Consider the following 15,594-nt stretch of genomic DNA (forward strand, 5'->3'; position numbering starts at 1 on the left):
ACTGTCGCAGCAGAAGTTTTAAACTACTATTTGAAAGTGCTCATCGCCTAGCAATGTAGCTTAGAAAATTGAAAAATTTTGTTCTTAATAATAGCGCCCCTATCTGTCGGTAATAAGTAAGTCTTCCTAAGTAGAAAGAGATGTGGCATTTCGCGAAAGCTTGCCAAAACGCCCTCATTGATCAAATTCGAACAATTAGAGCAAGAGTTAGAGTAATATTAATGTAAATATAAAGCAGAAATTTTAATACATTTAATTTTTAATAAATTATTGTGAATAAACAAATTAAGATAAAAAATCAGACTAAAAGTAAAACTAAACTAAATTAAAGACTTTACAAAACAAGGTTTTTAATTTTTATAATAAACTTTGAGGATGTTTATCAGATAAAATGAAAATTTGTTATTTTCTATTCGTCAAAACTTAATTTTTACTGATCAATCATAAATACATACATGCTTGTAAATTATATGTAGTCAATTTGATTTCCAGCTATTGTAATAAATCCTGGAAGACGAAGTAAGTAAATATATTTATATAGTGTATAATTTTCTGGTTTAAACTTCTCAGACAACTTGACAAGTTCTGCATAAAGCAGCAATATTCATATGTTAAAATTTTCTTTTATGTTATGGCAAGAGTAAATGACTTTTAGTAATAACCTGTTGTTGATAGATAATCGATAAGAATGCGTAACTATAATGAAATGTCAAGAATCTAATTAATTTACGCATTAAGATAATTGTATATCAGAGAAAATATATACTATATGATAATATGATATAACTCAATTTGCTTAATTTGTCCCACCTCTCGTGGGATTGTATGTTTTGGGGTGAAAAGTGAGAAAGTCAAAGAACAAGTTTGTGCCAAAGAAACCTTCTGTACGGGATATATAACAAGAAGCAAAAGTAGCATTTTAGACATATTCTCACCAAATAACAGGCTCATGTATCAAGAATGAAAGTCCTGACATCGCAATTAGCTCACAATCTTTTGGAGGAGTTCTTCTAAAAAGGAAATATACTTAAATTTGCAAATCATGACAATAATTATCTATATTCTCATTTGGCAACATACTTCCATCTGGTGCACATAATTCGTATAAATAATACTGTACAAGTGGAATGAGATGGAGAAAATTCCTGAACAAGACTGGGGTTGTAAAATTGTTATACATATATATAGAATACAATTCACTTTTGTACATAATGGTAGAAACAGTCTATGCGAAGTATTACATGGAAAGCCGTTGGCACATTTCCTGCTTTCAGATCTACATATCATCTTAACAATATATACAAATGTTGGTAAACAGTTCTGTAGGAAAAGCTAAACTAAAATAATAGTGATAAACAAAAACTTTTCCAACTCAAGATAATGTCATATACACGTTGAGATCTTGACATTAATGCAATTCTCTCCATGCTCAATTAAATTAAGTACATCACACGTATTTTTTGCAGTAAGTTTATCTACAAAACATATCAAAATATGAAAGTTTTGAAGATGAAAAATTGAAAAAAATATCAATAAATCACACATAATTTTTGGAACACTTCAAATTAAATAAAATGCCAAAGTATGACCCTCTTGAGAGTAATGGCGTCTACACACTACAGAAATTTATGTCCATATTGAAGCAAATTCCCTATACTTGCCTAGGGAAAACTCTTCAATATGGACAAAAATTTCTAGTGTGTAGAGGCTATAAGGGGGAGTGGAGAAATAAAGATGTCCCAAATTGCAAGTTTTACGTCTCGTACTTTGAGGTTTAGCAATAGATTGTTATATTTTATATCATTATAAACTTAATTTCATTGAATATTTCAAAACCATTCAAATAAATACAATCCTCATCAAAACAGATAAGAAAAAGGCCATCTCAGGATTGTGCATAAAAAGATTTCTTTGCTATAAAAAACAAATTTATTTTCTGAAATATGGTTATTGGGAATTTTCAATTCAATTTCAATTTCAATTTATTTCAATTTCACTGTCCTCTATACAACTATGGTCCTATACAATAGAATAAAGTAAAGACGGACGGATACCGTAGAAAAGCTGAAAAGTCTCTGAGGCTTATTAGAGAGTAAATCGTGAGGAATGCTATTAAATACAATAGAATAAAGTAAATTAGGAACCTGCAGAGGCCACATGACTCAGGATAATCTCCATCTTTCGCTCTCTGTCAAATTGTCAAAAATGCGACTCACTGATCCGGGCACACGAAGACACGAAGACCTGGAGGATGATCCAGCAACCACAAGCTCTGCGTACCTCGGCTTGCCAGTGAAAAGAAGCATGAAGATGAAATCCACCACACCGGTATCGAAATAACCGGGCAGTGGAAGACCGAGAATGGAGTCGATAAATACAGAAATATGATCATATTTACGAAGTCCGAAGACATACCGCAAACATGAGTTAAATGAGTTAAAAATGAGTTAAAGAACAGCTCGCACCCATAGGTGAAGAAGGGCACAATCAGTTCCCTAACCAGTAGGAATCTGGTATTCTGGGATGATTGAAAGCGCCGCAATGTACGCAAGGTAAGAAAAACCTTGCTGCAGATCTCTGCTATATGATCCGACCAAGTTAGAGTATCAATGAAGATGATACCAAGATTCCTCACTTTGAAGAAGGGTGGAATTGCTTCATCCGAAAGATAAAGTAGCTGTGGAAGGGAGAAGGGCTCCTACCTCTAGAATGAATGATCAGTGCTTGAGATTTTTTGTCATTCAGTACAAGGCCATATTGCTGTAGGCCTAGAAAGTGATTCTCTCTAGACATTATTCACCTCCTCAAAAGTATAAGGTGAATGTGACGAATCCCCATAGCAATAAATTTGAAGATCGTCAGCATACAAATGATATCCGCAGAACCTGAGTACTTGCGAGTGATCATTTATAAAAAAGGGAAAACAAAATGGGCCTTAAAATAATACCCTGAGGAACTCTGTGAGTGAGATCAAGGGAAGACGAGGTTGATTTGCCGGACCTCACTACCTGGGATCGGGAAGCAAGGTAGGACGAAATATGACGGACGTTAAACGGAAAAGCTAAAAAGTCTCTGAAGCTTATTACAGAGCAGATCGTGAGGAATGCTATCAAAAGCCTTGGAGAAGTCCAAAAAGACCAGAATGCTGAAAATGGCTCAATCCATGTCATGATAGACTCTAAAAGGAGAGCCGAAACGATACTGTGTCACTGTGATTCACGAAATCCAGACTAAAATTCACAAAAGCACAAAGTTAAAAAAGCATTTTCGATAATATTTTGTAAAACTTTTTTTAAATCGTAATGGAACACAAACGTGACAATTTAATGTCGCTATATTTTGCAAGAAATGCGGAAGCAACTATCGTTAGGGCTCTTCAAAACCCTGAATGTAACTAAACTTTCCGTTTTTCGAAACATAACTTGGTACAGGGATACTAGTAGCATTTTATTTAAAATGCTTTGGTGAAGGTCTAAAAAAAAATTCTTCATCGGTAGTCATCGTTCTTAAAGTGAAGAAGCTAATTGAACAAAATCTGCATCATATTTGCAAACAAACAATCTCTGAGACGCATAGATCGCGAATAACCATGAAATAAATATTATTAAAGGACCTCTATATGGTGCCTTAAAAATCCTGAAAATGTAGAGACAACGTCGATCCTCGTAAAGAAGTTATGTTCGATCGATGAAGGAGGAAATTCGCTTGCACGTTCATGGTCCCGTTTCAGAATATCATTTTTTCTGATAAGAAAAATTTTCAATTGAGCAATTGATGTGCAAACAAAATGATTGTGTCTATCTAAGGGAAAGATCATACGATAATTTAGACGTTCGAATGGCCACCGGAAATCAAGAACCACCTTATTTGAAGGTCTGGACTTCCTTGAAGACAAATTATCGCTTTCCACTGGGGTTTTTAGGCTATACCGTCAAAACGATTGCCAATGTGTTTCTGGAAATTGTCCTGGAAGGAGTTTTGGAGTCGTGGACAAACAAAAATATTAGTAGGAGATAATGGAAGTTCGATCAAGACTCGACAACGTCGCAGAAATCACGCGTCGAACAAGATTTGGCTAAAAAAAATGTTTCACAGTTCATTTTGGGACCACAATGACCTCAACGATTTTAAGATGCAAGATCATTTGACTCCTTTAAAAGAGGCATTTTGTTGGTCAAGGTTAGGACTAAAAAGTACCAAAGTGTCGATGAGCTGAAGGCAGCCCTTCCCTGTGAATAGCAGGGCATTCAGAAGTCTAACATTCGTGCAAACTGAGATAGCGCTTCCGACAAACTTAAAACCATAATTAAGTCAAAATAAGATCGTATTGAACAAAACCGATAATATTCTAAAATTTTGATATATTTACTAACATTTTTTTCTTTATTTCAAAAAAGTTGAACAAAAAATGAAAATAATATAGCGCTTTAGTTTGTTGCACTTTTTTTCAGCCACCCCTGTATATAATTTTTTAAAGCCTCGATATGATTAATAATAAATAATAATATGAGTTCCAAAATGCAAATAATTTATTTTTTAATGGAATCTCTTTTAATGATATTATACACATACAGACCGTCTTGATTCATTTGCCTTGATTATGTGACTTCTAACAATGCCACAGGGTAATGTCACGGTTAGAGAATCATTTTTTCGAAAAAGCTCTCTTGAGATTCCAACATAATTTGTCATATGGCATTGCCAGAGTGTTACAGAATTCCCCTACAGTAAGAGGATCGAAATCATATTTAACTACATTTTCATCGTCCTTTAAAATACAGCCTTTATAAAATATGCCTACGAAAGATTACTAAAGTTTATGTCTAAGAACGTTATTTAATTAAACACCGGGATATTCTTTAAATTATTTACACACTTCTTAAATGACGAATGGTATGTTTCAATTTATAAAAGTTCAAATTTTTATACACTTTCTAACTTTACATTGAAGGACGTTTTCATATAAAATACGTGGACATTTTGTCTAAATTTGGAAATTATCAAGAATTTGAGTTCATATTACTGACAACGCTGAGAGCAACCGGATTAAATTCTTAAATATAAGTAGCATTTTCTCTAACATAATGTATGAGTGCTTTATGTACATCTTGTGGCAAAAAGTTTATGTACGGAAAAATCTTCGTGAATATTTCTGTTGTGATAACATACTTGAGAGGGTTCACTGAAAATCTCACGAAAACAATAAACAAATTCAATTGCTGATCAAATTCCTACTCCTACATTAATTTTTTCCCAACATCATAAATGTTATATAAATTTTTTTATTTTAATTAATATACATTTTATAGATTATCGCACAAACAAAAAAACCTGTGACTTAAAAGGCCAGCCAATTTTTTATGGTAGATTTTATTCAAATATTTTTTAAAATGACATAAAAGCATCATCGTTAATTTTTACTCATCATATTTACAACGTGGAGTTCAATAGCAGTGAAAAATGCGTTATATAGGAGGAAAAAATGCGTACGATGCGGAAAGCGAAAAAAAAAGATGAAATTTTACAAACGCTTTTAGGTAAATAGTGAATGAATGGTGTTATCAGAATTTTTAGCTATCTTTTGTGGTGGTTCATCCTCCTATCACTTTTGTATAACATTGCCATATCTTGGGTACTATTTGCTGAAAAAATGAAAGTTCATAGAGACTGAAATTTCCAAATGCCCAATTCTTTCTATATTCATTTTGCGAATGTTTAACGAAGCGATGAAGCAGGAAAAAAGTTATTTGGAATTCTGATTGTTCAGCTTTTTTCATACTCCAAACTTGTTTCTTTGTTTACACCCCAAAAATACATGATTTATATTATTCATTGGTAACATTTTATGAATTGTGATTATGTTGTGCTCTTTTTGGTCACTGAACAATGACAATGACCAATAATTTATTCATCAAAATCCAACAGGGACTCTCTATTTTGTAATTCTTTTCATTTCAAACTCTCAATACAAATTATTTCTCTCAATGCAATCCTATTATATTGATTTCAAATTCCGATTAGAGTTGCTAATTTATATTAAATCAAAGGGTTGGCAAGCGTTCCAGTTTTACGGAATACTCGAATTCGTGAAAACGATATTGAAAACCAAAAGCTTTAAGCTCGAATTCGAACATGTAATTTGAATCAAGTCGTAGGTCATATTAAAACTTATGTGAAATCTTAAAAACCTAATACAATTATTATATCGAACAAAAATTAATTATCAAAAAATTACAGGTTAAAACCGATTTAGACTTCAGGATTCCAAGACCTTTCAAATTAATGAGCCCATATTTACTCTTATTAGTTGAGAAATATGCCCGCTATAGCTGTATAACTTCTAAACTTTACGGCGTTATCACACTTGCACATTAAAATTTTAATGTAATTCACATTAATTGTCGCTTGTGAGCGTCCAAATATGTTATTTGTGTCTCTGAGTCACTTAATATTTGGGGTTTTTCTATTTATTGATAAAGAAGTGGACTTGGCCTGCAAAAATAAGTTTAAATTTACCTAAAGCATAAATATTTTTCACATTAAAAAATTAAAGAGAAAATCGCATTAATTTTTCGCATTAATGCTATAAATCAATTTATATCAAATTTTGCGGGCCAAGTCTACCTTTTTATCAACAAATAGATCAAATTTTGAATATAAAATGATTCAAACACACAAATTCCACATTTGGACTCTCACCAGCGACAATTTCATGTGAATCATATTAAAATTTTAACGTGCAAGTGTGATAACACAGTTAAACTCAGATAAAACAAACGCTGCGTTGTTCAAGCGCTCTGAAAAGACGTTTTTCAAAAAAAAAAAAACGATTTTGAAGGGAAAGTGAAAGAGTAATAAATAAACAATAGACCTCTCTTAATATATAAAAAATAATAAATAAAAAATAGACCAATCTTGATTTTTACTCTTTAATTCTTCACGACGTTTCGAGGATGAATATGTCCTCTTCATCAGGCTTCGAATTGGAGGAAAAATGACGTACAGGTGGGAAATTTTACTGCTGCACTTCATTTGGACTTTTTCACAATTTTTCACAGAGATGTTCACCATCCAATATGCTGACACAGAAATTCTGTGTCAGAAATTTGAAACTTGATGAAGAGGACATTCATCCTCGAAACGTCGTAAAGAATTAAAGAGTAAAAATCAAGAGAGGTCTATTTTTCTGTCCACTAATTGAAATTTTGGTATTTTGGAAAGCTCTCGTGGAATACTACAACTTTTTTGACACCCTTGAAACCCCAGTTTCATCTGATTAAATCGATGGTCCGATTAATCGATTTTAGAAAATTCGATTTCGAATATTTCGAAAACTAAACGACGCTCTTTTCTTTAAATTTTAGTATGTTATAGGTAAGGTCGAGACCTTTCCAACAGTGGGTCGCACTACTCCCTCGATCTTCCCTGACCCGAGCTATAATCAAAAATTCTTGACTTGACTGCATTTTCGATGTTTATGAAGCGATTTCGGTGAAATTTTAGTATATTTTATCTGAGATCGAGACCTTTCCAGATGGATCCCATCCATCTCTACTCCATCCTACTGTTCCCCGATAGTATATCCCTTTAGTATATCCAAATGGACCGGACTCTTTCTCTAATGTTTTTTAACCGATTTCAATGAACTTTTTTCTCTTTCGTTGCCCTATGCACTTAGACTATTTAAAACAGAAAATGACCAGTGATAAACCCAAATAAGCTTATAGCTGAGATTCTTTACAGGTGACCTCGATATGCGTGCAATTCGAAATGATTGCAACTCAGAATACGTAAAAATTCGATTCTGAGTTGTCGGTTAAAACGGTTAAATTTAGCTCGACTCGATTGTATCCCTAAAATTCAACTCAAAATCGAATTTTCATACATTCTGAGTTGGAAGTATCCCAAATTGCAAGCACTCCAAGTAATATCAGCTGCCATAAACATCTAGGCTTATACTGGTTGTAGATATATTCTTGTAGAGATTACTTAAGAATTTGCTGCACTACACTACATCTTCGTATTATGAAATTGAAAATGTATCAAATGATTTTGTGTCAATTATATTACAATTATGTCAACTAATGAAAATTTACCCTAATTTTCATAAATTAATTTAGATTTACAAAAAATAAACTTGAATAAATTATTATATTTCGTATAAATCTAAATGAAAATGTGTCAATTGTATTGGCATAAACATGTAAATTCAATTGCGAATTAATAAATAATATTCTATTTAAATACGGAAAAATTTGAAGTTAATATAATCATAATCCAATTATTGATTGTTGTTTATGTGCATTCAATTTCATATTTGACTGCAATTAATATTTGTATAATTTATTATTTGCACAAATTTAATTGTTATTATGGAAACGGATGGAGTAAAAAGTGTCATTGTCCGCATTGAATTTTCCAAATTGTGAGATTTTCACAGTACTTTATTGAATTTAATTAAACATTTTCCAGGCAACAGTTTATTTCGTATTTCATATCCATCTATGATTATATCGACGGACTCATTTCATGCTATTGTATTTCGAAATAGTTAAATTTCAGGAGAGCTATTGGAAGTTGACATATTCATATGCTTCTGATTTGATTTAACTTTTTTTTGGAAAATTCAATATCTCGTCACCTGAACATCTAATAAACACCAAATTTGCATCATGTGTAGCAAATCTTTCGTAATAAAAAAATCAGTTGACATAGAATAATACGGAATGAAGCTGCCGGTACCAATTATTTATGATTTATTAGGATTTCCCCATTGATTTTTAATGAAAAGCACCAGCTCACGCAAATATTGCATGAACAGCAAAAGTTATATTTTCTAATTAGAACGCATTTCAGCGCTATTTCACATAATTTTTCCTATTCACCAACTCGGATATCGCAAGTAATTGACTTGTACTTTTTCATTTAGTAATTGGTTTTACTAGTTTCTATAAAATAATTTTAATAGGTGTAACACTTTCGTCTTGACTCAGTTAAGTAGCACGGTGGGACTTAATTTGAGAATGATGTTTGTGACTTAATAGTTCTGTTGATTGCAACATAAACATTTTAAATTTGTGAGGCATATTTTGTTCTATGATGCTGAGAAAATTATTTTCCCTTCAATCCTAAATACTAGAATCAGCAATATTTTAGGTAATAACACTGATTATATTTCAATTACAATTTGATAATTCTGTTGACACACATTTTCAATTCAAATTTGTTGTCAAAGCAGTGTTTTTGAGAGTCAGACTCAAGTGATAAATTTTTTTATTAGCCAGTTAACCCTTTAATAAATCAATGTTTTACGGTGAATTTAATTTATTTTTAGTAATTTCGTTTTTTAGTACTAAACAATTTATTTTATTCTAAAGAGAAACACTTAAAATACATTTAAACCGCAGTTTTATCGTAGAATTTTGCTAAATTCAATTCAATTCACAATTTATATTTATTCATCAGATTAACGCTTCCCCTCTTCCCTTGCGGCCATCGCCGTCTTAGTGTTGCTCCCAACCAACTCCGGGACGGAAACAATGGAAAGTCCCTTCTCTGGTTGTATGTTTTGCAATCCCAAGATTGCTAGGAAGTCTGGGCTGCGAATCTGAGATGATTAGAGCCAAGCCTGTAAGGCTGTTTGGTAATTATTTAGTAGAATTTAGTGTAATTAGTAATTATTTTGTAGAATGGCATAATTCAGAATATTTCTGAATAAACACTGTACTAAATATTTATATATATAATATTTATCTCACAATCTTATTATTTAATTCTTTGTGTTTTAATAAAAAACATTTGAAGCGAATTCTAAAAGGGACAGATAATCCTAACCGGCTTATGTAGGTGAGATTCTTAACGTGAGCTAACTCGGAGTGCATGCAAATTCGATTTGATGCTGAAGTAGGGAGACGCCATTCAGTTATCTTGAATCAAATTCGTGAAATTATACAAGTTTTGTATTTGAACCAAAATGTCAAGGATTTGGATGAACTGACAGAAAAGTGTTATATGGGTGAAATGTAGACCAGAATGTTCTCTATAATTTTGCCGTAGAACTTGAACTCATCGATTACTCAGAAGCCAAGATAAGCGAGGTTTTTTGTTTCTTAACTCGTTTTTTCATCCAGAGTGCCCCAAGTGTTCATTTGTTGAACTTCAACTAAATCAAAGAATTGTTGTATTTTGCGGGACTTTCCATTTAAACCCCTATTTTAAGTGTCTCGGTTGAGTAGAGGCAGTCAAATTGGCATCTGAGTGATTTCAAAGCGTTATTATTGGAAAAATCAATTTTTTCACACTTAAACGGCAAAATCGGAGTGATAGCGTAGTCTGAGCGGAAAATGATGTATGGACGAAATGTAGACACAAATGTGCTCTACAATTATGTTGAAGTAATCATCAAAATCGGTTCAGCGACAGTCGAGATAATTGAGGTTATATGATATTGAAATTGGTTTTTCGACTATGGCGCCCCTGGTGTTGGTCCCACGAAGTTCAAATATTCTAGAAAGTTGTAGCATTTGGTGAGATCTTTCGTTTAAGCCCTCATTCATCAAAATCGGTCACATAGAACCGGAGATATGATTTTTTGAATTTTGTGAACTTTGACCCCTCATATCTCCGGTTCTATTGAAACCACAGCGCGCATACGCACCATTTTGGAAACGTCCTAGACTGGACTACAACATACTAAAATTTCATTAACTTGCACAATGCCGTTTTTGAGAAAAGTGACTTTGAATTTCGATGAATTTTGACGCTATCACAGCGCCACCTGTGGTGACTTTTTGAACTTCCATCTGAAAGTGCTCATCGAGACGAAACCAAAAAGGTAAAATTTAGGTCGCTATGTTAATTAGAACCGGAGATAGAGGCCGGTCAATGTTCGAACTTTGACCCCTTATAGCTCGGGTCAGGGGTTATGGATCGACTTAAGGTTTTTTTTGTTTGATAAGTATAATCAACGGCTACAACATACTAAATTTTCAGCCCGATGCACAATGGAATTTTTGAGTTATTTAAATTTTAAGATTTAAAAATTTTCTTTTTAAAAAAAGCGCCCCTAGCGGTGGTTTTATGAACTTGCGATGTTAGAAAGGGAAGTGGCATTTCACGAGAGCTTTCCAAAAAGCCCTCACTTTTTAAATTCTTACAATTAGAACCGGAGTTATGGCCATTTTAAGAAATTTTTTTTGGACCCTTATAGCTCGGGTCAGGGGGGTCGGGGGACCTTAAGTTTGGTATTGATGGAAAGCTCTAAGGCCCAGCTATAACATACTAAAATTTGAGCCCGATCGATGCCATAGGGGCGGAGCTATTGAGAAAACAAAAAAAGGGGGGTCTTCAAAATGGCGGAAGGAGGGGTGGGGGGTGGGGGGTCAATGCACCAAGTTGCAATTTTCACCCGATATATAACCTTTGCCGAAAACCGCAAGTCGATATCTTTTTTAGTTTAGGAGCTATTAAGCTCCAAAGAGCGGCCGGCCAGCCGGCCGGCCGGCCGGGAACGTAAATTAGCCACATATATATTCGTGATCAGGAAGTGCTGAAACACATTTTGGCCAAATTTGAGGTCGATCGGACGACATGAAATTTTGTTAGGATTATAGTAGGTGAGATTGTTAAGAATCTCACCTAATAGACTATTCTACCCTACATCATCTTCTTACTTCTCAAAAAATGTTATCATACGCTGAGGCTATTTACGTTATCTTAATTGCAATAGTTCTAAAAATAGACAAAGATGAATTTGAAAAAGAAAACCTATAGTTTGTTAAAAGATTTATTTTAATTTTTTAGATGCAGTTTTGTAAATTAGTCTCTGAAAAATGTGTCGTGTCAAATGTGGTTTGTTAGTAAAAAATAATTTATGTCAGTAAAATTGTAAATTTGACCAGAAAAAAATGCAAACTTGTAAAATATTAATTAAAATTAGCAGTAGAACTTCCGACAGTATCTCTGGACGATTAAGGGCAGAATCACATTGACAGTAAAATGCTAAGAAAATTGAAGAAATAAAACGAAAATGCGATAAACGGTAGGCAAAAAAACTGAACGATTAATTTCTCTTACAGTTTTTTTGCTCACCGTTTATCGAATTTTCATTTTTTTCTTCAATTTTCTTATATTATTTTCACTTATTGCCACCGAATATGAGAAAAGGTAATACGGTAATGGAAAATTTGCGTAAAAATTGCAATGAAAATGCGTAAATTAACGAAATACGGTGAGGCTACCGCGAGCATTTTAATATTCATGTGATTCTGCCTTAACCCTTTAACGACGAGACACTTGTTACGGGCTAAAAATCAACAATAAAAATTAAACTGAGGAACATAATCAATGATAAGTCTTACATCTAACCTTGGAAAGTCCAACAGAGTCTGATTCGGTGTATTTTGTGCTTCTATGAACGATAGGGACAAAATTAGCCCAAAAATTAAAGTAATTTTTCTGACAATAACCAATGAATGATATTTTTCGCTTTAATGAAAAATATTACGTATGATTATTGTAGCTTTTATTTCAATTTCTGCAATTTATTGCAATTAAAAAATTGGAAGTATAAAAAATAAATAAAATCAATTTTGAATTAGAGAATTTAAAAAATCGCCATTTTTAACTCAAATATTTACTACATAGCAAATAGCTAAAGACTTGAAAAAATATTCTAGGTTCCTTCAACCTCCTACTTTTCAATTATGTACAGACATTAGAAAAAAATAACTTTGGGTAGTCAGGAGAAATTATCTTCTTTATGGGACACCGGTGTTCCAATCGTCCTTAATGGGTTAACTTAACTCATCTCTTAACTTCTTCTAACTTGCCATTTTAAAATTTAGTTGTACGTATTTGACCATTTTGAGCTATTTTTTCAAATTTGTCAAAAAACTTTTAGCCGATGAAAAATGCTCAACTTTGGAAAAACAATTATTTTTGATATAAAATAAAATGAAATAATTTTTTTAAATACATAAATAAAGTTTATGGATTACAAGAAACTTATTTACAAAAAGGGAAATTTTAAAATGTTTCTTTTTCTATTATTTGACCCACCTGGTTTCTCGAACGTAGATTTGTCAAGGAACTTATGGGCGACACTGTATCTTCAAAATACCTTCATTTTATTTTTGACGAAAATTCATTACTGAAAGACGGAAACCCACTTTATTTATAATTTTTTGGAAAATTTTCCCTAGAATTCACTAAATACCATCCCAATGAATCTCAATAAAAACTTTGATCTCTTTTTAGAAGATTTGAGAAGAGAAACTATAAATTCTCAAGAAAAACCATCTCAAATGCAAGTTTTCGTTTCAATAATTAGTTATAATTAATTAATTATTAATACAAAATATGACATAGAAAAATATGATATTTTCAAAACATTAAAGCTTTATTAATTAAAGAGAAATAAACTTTGAGCTCACATAAGTTTGAAAATTTTCAATCTTAATCATAAGTGCAACGATGCTCTTTTGTGATAAGAAGAAGACAGGATACAAAAATAGACATTCCATTCAATCTGCCCAAAACTGGTTAGCGAATCTCTGTGATAGTTGTATTTATAAAAATGCTCTTTGGATTTTTAAATATTTTGAGTGACAATGGCGATGTTTACCATGTTTGATATGACCGTCAATAATATTTACTTGTATACGGCACCAAATCTTAGGTCTATTGCCATTCCGCAGTTCATCCACTTGGGGGTGACTCAGGGGGGCCTTCGATACCCAAATGAATATTTCATAAAATTTTGCTCCTGTTTGCCCTGGTCAAGAGGATTTTTGTTGTTGTTGGATTAGTATTGGAGATTTTATTTTTGGTCTGATCTACGACATTTGAGCAAAATGCAATCTCCGGGGCTAAAAGGTGTAAAGTAATTGGAGGGCATGAGGGGAACATGATATGTGGAAGTTCTGGCATAGCCAAGGAGTGTGTGAGGTGAAATGTGGGAAAAACACGCCGATCTATTGCAAAAACATCGTGATTTATATTCCCACCAGGAATTTATCAGTCAGTCGCCGTTGGACAGACACATCGAGATTCACCACATCAAGTCATACCCTGCCACACTTATTTGTATTGAGCTTCGCCTCTTCTCCCTGCTCCATTGCCTGGAGACATGTCTGTAACAATGTGAAAAAGTCTCTTATCAGTGGGAACGTCTATTTAAGAGTCTCCTTCTGTCTAGCTGGCCCAATATCGCGTGCCACATTCGTCCAGTGAGAACGCAGAGATGGTCAGAAAGCTCCCAGCCCTCCGTCGTGGAACAACCTACCGAGATTTCTAGCACACCTCAATCCAATCCACAATACAGCTACAGCAAAAACTCCATCAAAGTTCTAATTTCCCGCCAAAAAAAACCCGGTTGCTCCACGTTGGGCAATTTCTGTACCACAAGAGTTACTAAATTATTTCGTGCTGCAATTTGCAAAAACCCAAAGAATCTCTCAAGCGTACAAGAGATTCTCCCTCACCCAAGTGCTTCTGAAGTTGAAAGTGTTTCTCATATCATTATTTTTGGATATTAAATCAAAAACATTATGTCTGTACTGCAGTGTTGAGTGAAAGAGTTTTCATATTCCAAATTCCCCAACCAGTTGTTGATCAATTTCCTCTCCAACACAATTCTTCCATAACCCTGGCATCAACTCTACGAAGTTGCTGGTGAATCTTCCAGCAGTGAATTCAGAAGAGTTAAATATATTTGCCCAAAAGATAAATAAATCCAGTGCCGGAGTGAAAAGTGCAATTCTCCTAAAATTTATAAATTGTGGAGCTAAATCATCATTCGAGAGCATAAAAAAGGTGATTTTAAAACAAATTGCATTTTATTGACTATAATCCTCCTTTTTTAACTAAAATATTAGCAAATTTCTCTCCCAATGTACATATTGTTAGAATACAAATATTTAGGGAAAATTTGCAGTAGTGGGAAATATTTATTGCAAATTACTCACTTACAGCACTGAAATAACATACAAAGAGTGCACAATATTATTTCTAAGCAAATATGTTTGCGCAACTCTTGTAACTTTTGGGCATTAATGGAAAGAGAGAAAAGAGCAATATGATACGTAATAAATAGTTGGTTTTAGGGAAAACATCTATTAAAACTATTAATTAGTCAGAAAGTTTCTATTTGAATAATTTGAATAGCCAATAAATATTTTAAATCTTAAGTTAAAGTATCTCATTTAGTCCATAGCAAACAAAAGCATGTGTTTTTTCAATTGACATCCAGTATTTGAAAACTTATTACAGAAATTGAATTACGATCATATAAATTCAAATTATTTGAAAAATAATTGCAAAGAGTACCGGGGTATCATAGAAAAATTGCATACACGTAAGAGGTATTTCTCTAAATGCATTACATTGTTTGTGCCAATTTGAAAAAAAAAAAAAACAAATATTTTAAAACTTGAAATTAGATGCTATACCTCAAAATTACTTTCGCATCATTTACTATTTACAAGTCCTCAACCGATTTAAAACGATTTATAAATCACTCAAAAGATCCCCAAAATAGTTCTAAGCGTAATAGAATTGATTTTCGGGCGAAAATTGCTTATCGGTTCATAAACG

General features: G+C 32.9%; 1 protein-coding gene across 2 annotated transcripts in view; it reads left to right on the forward strand.

Moving 5' to 3' along the window:
* Window positions 1-15,594, forward strand: part of LOC129807132 (insulin-like growth factor II) — a 41,003-nt gene that overhangs the window by 14,709 nt on the left and 10,700 nt on the right. The window contains exon 1 of one of the 2 annotated variants that reach the window (XM_055856180.1): window positions 14,204-14,814. The exons of the other annotated variant lie outside the window; for it this stretch is intronic. The gene's annotated coding sequence lies outside the window, so the exon portion shown is untranslated. Of the gene's footprint in view, window positions 1-14,203; window positions 14,815-15,594 lie in introns of those variants that run through there. 2 annotated transcript variants of the gene reach the window in all.

The sequence above is a fragment of the Phlebotomus papatasi genome, chromosome 3 (assembly GCF_024763615.1).
Source record: "Phlebotomus papatasi isolate M1 chromosome 3, Ppap_2.1, whole genome shotgun sequence".
In the NCBI taxonomy this organism is placed as follows: domain Eukaryota; kingdom Metazoa; phylum Arthropoda; class Insecta; order Diptera; family Psychodidae; genus Phlebotomus; species Phlebotomus papatasi.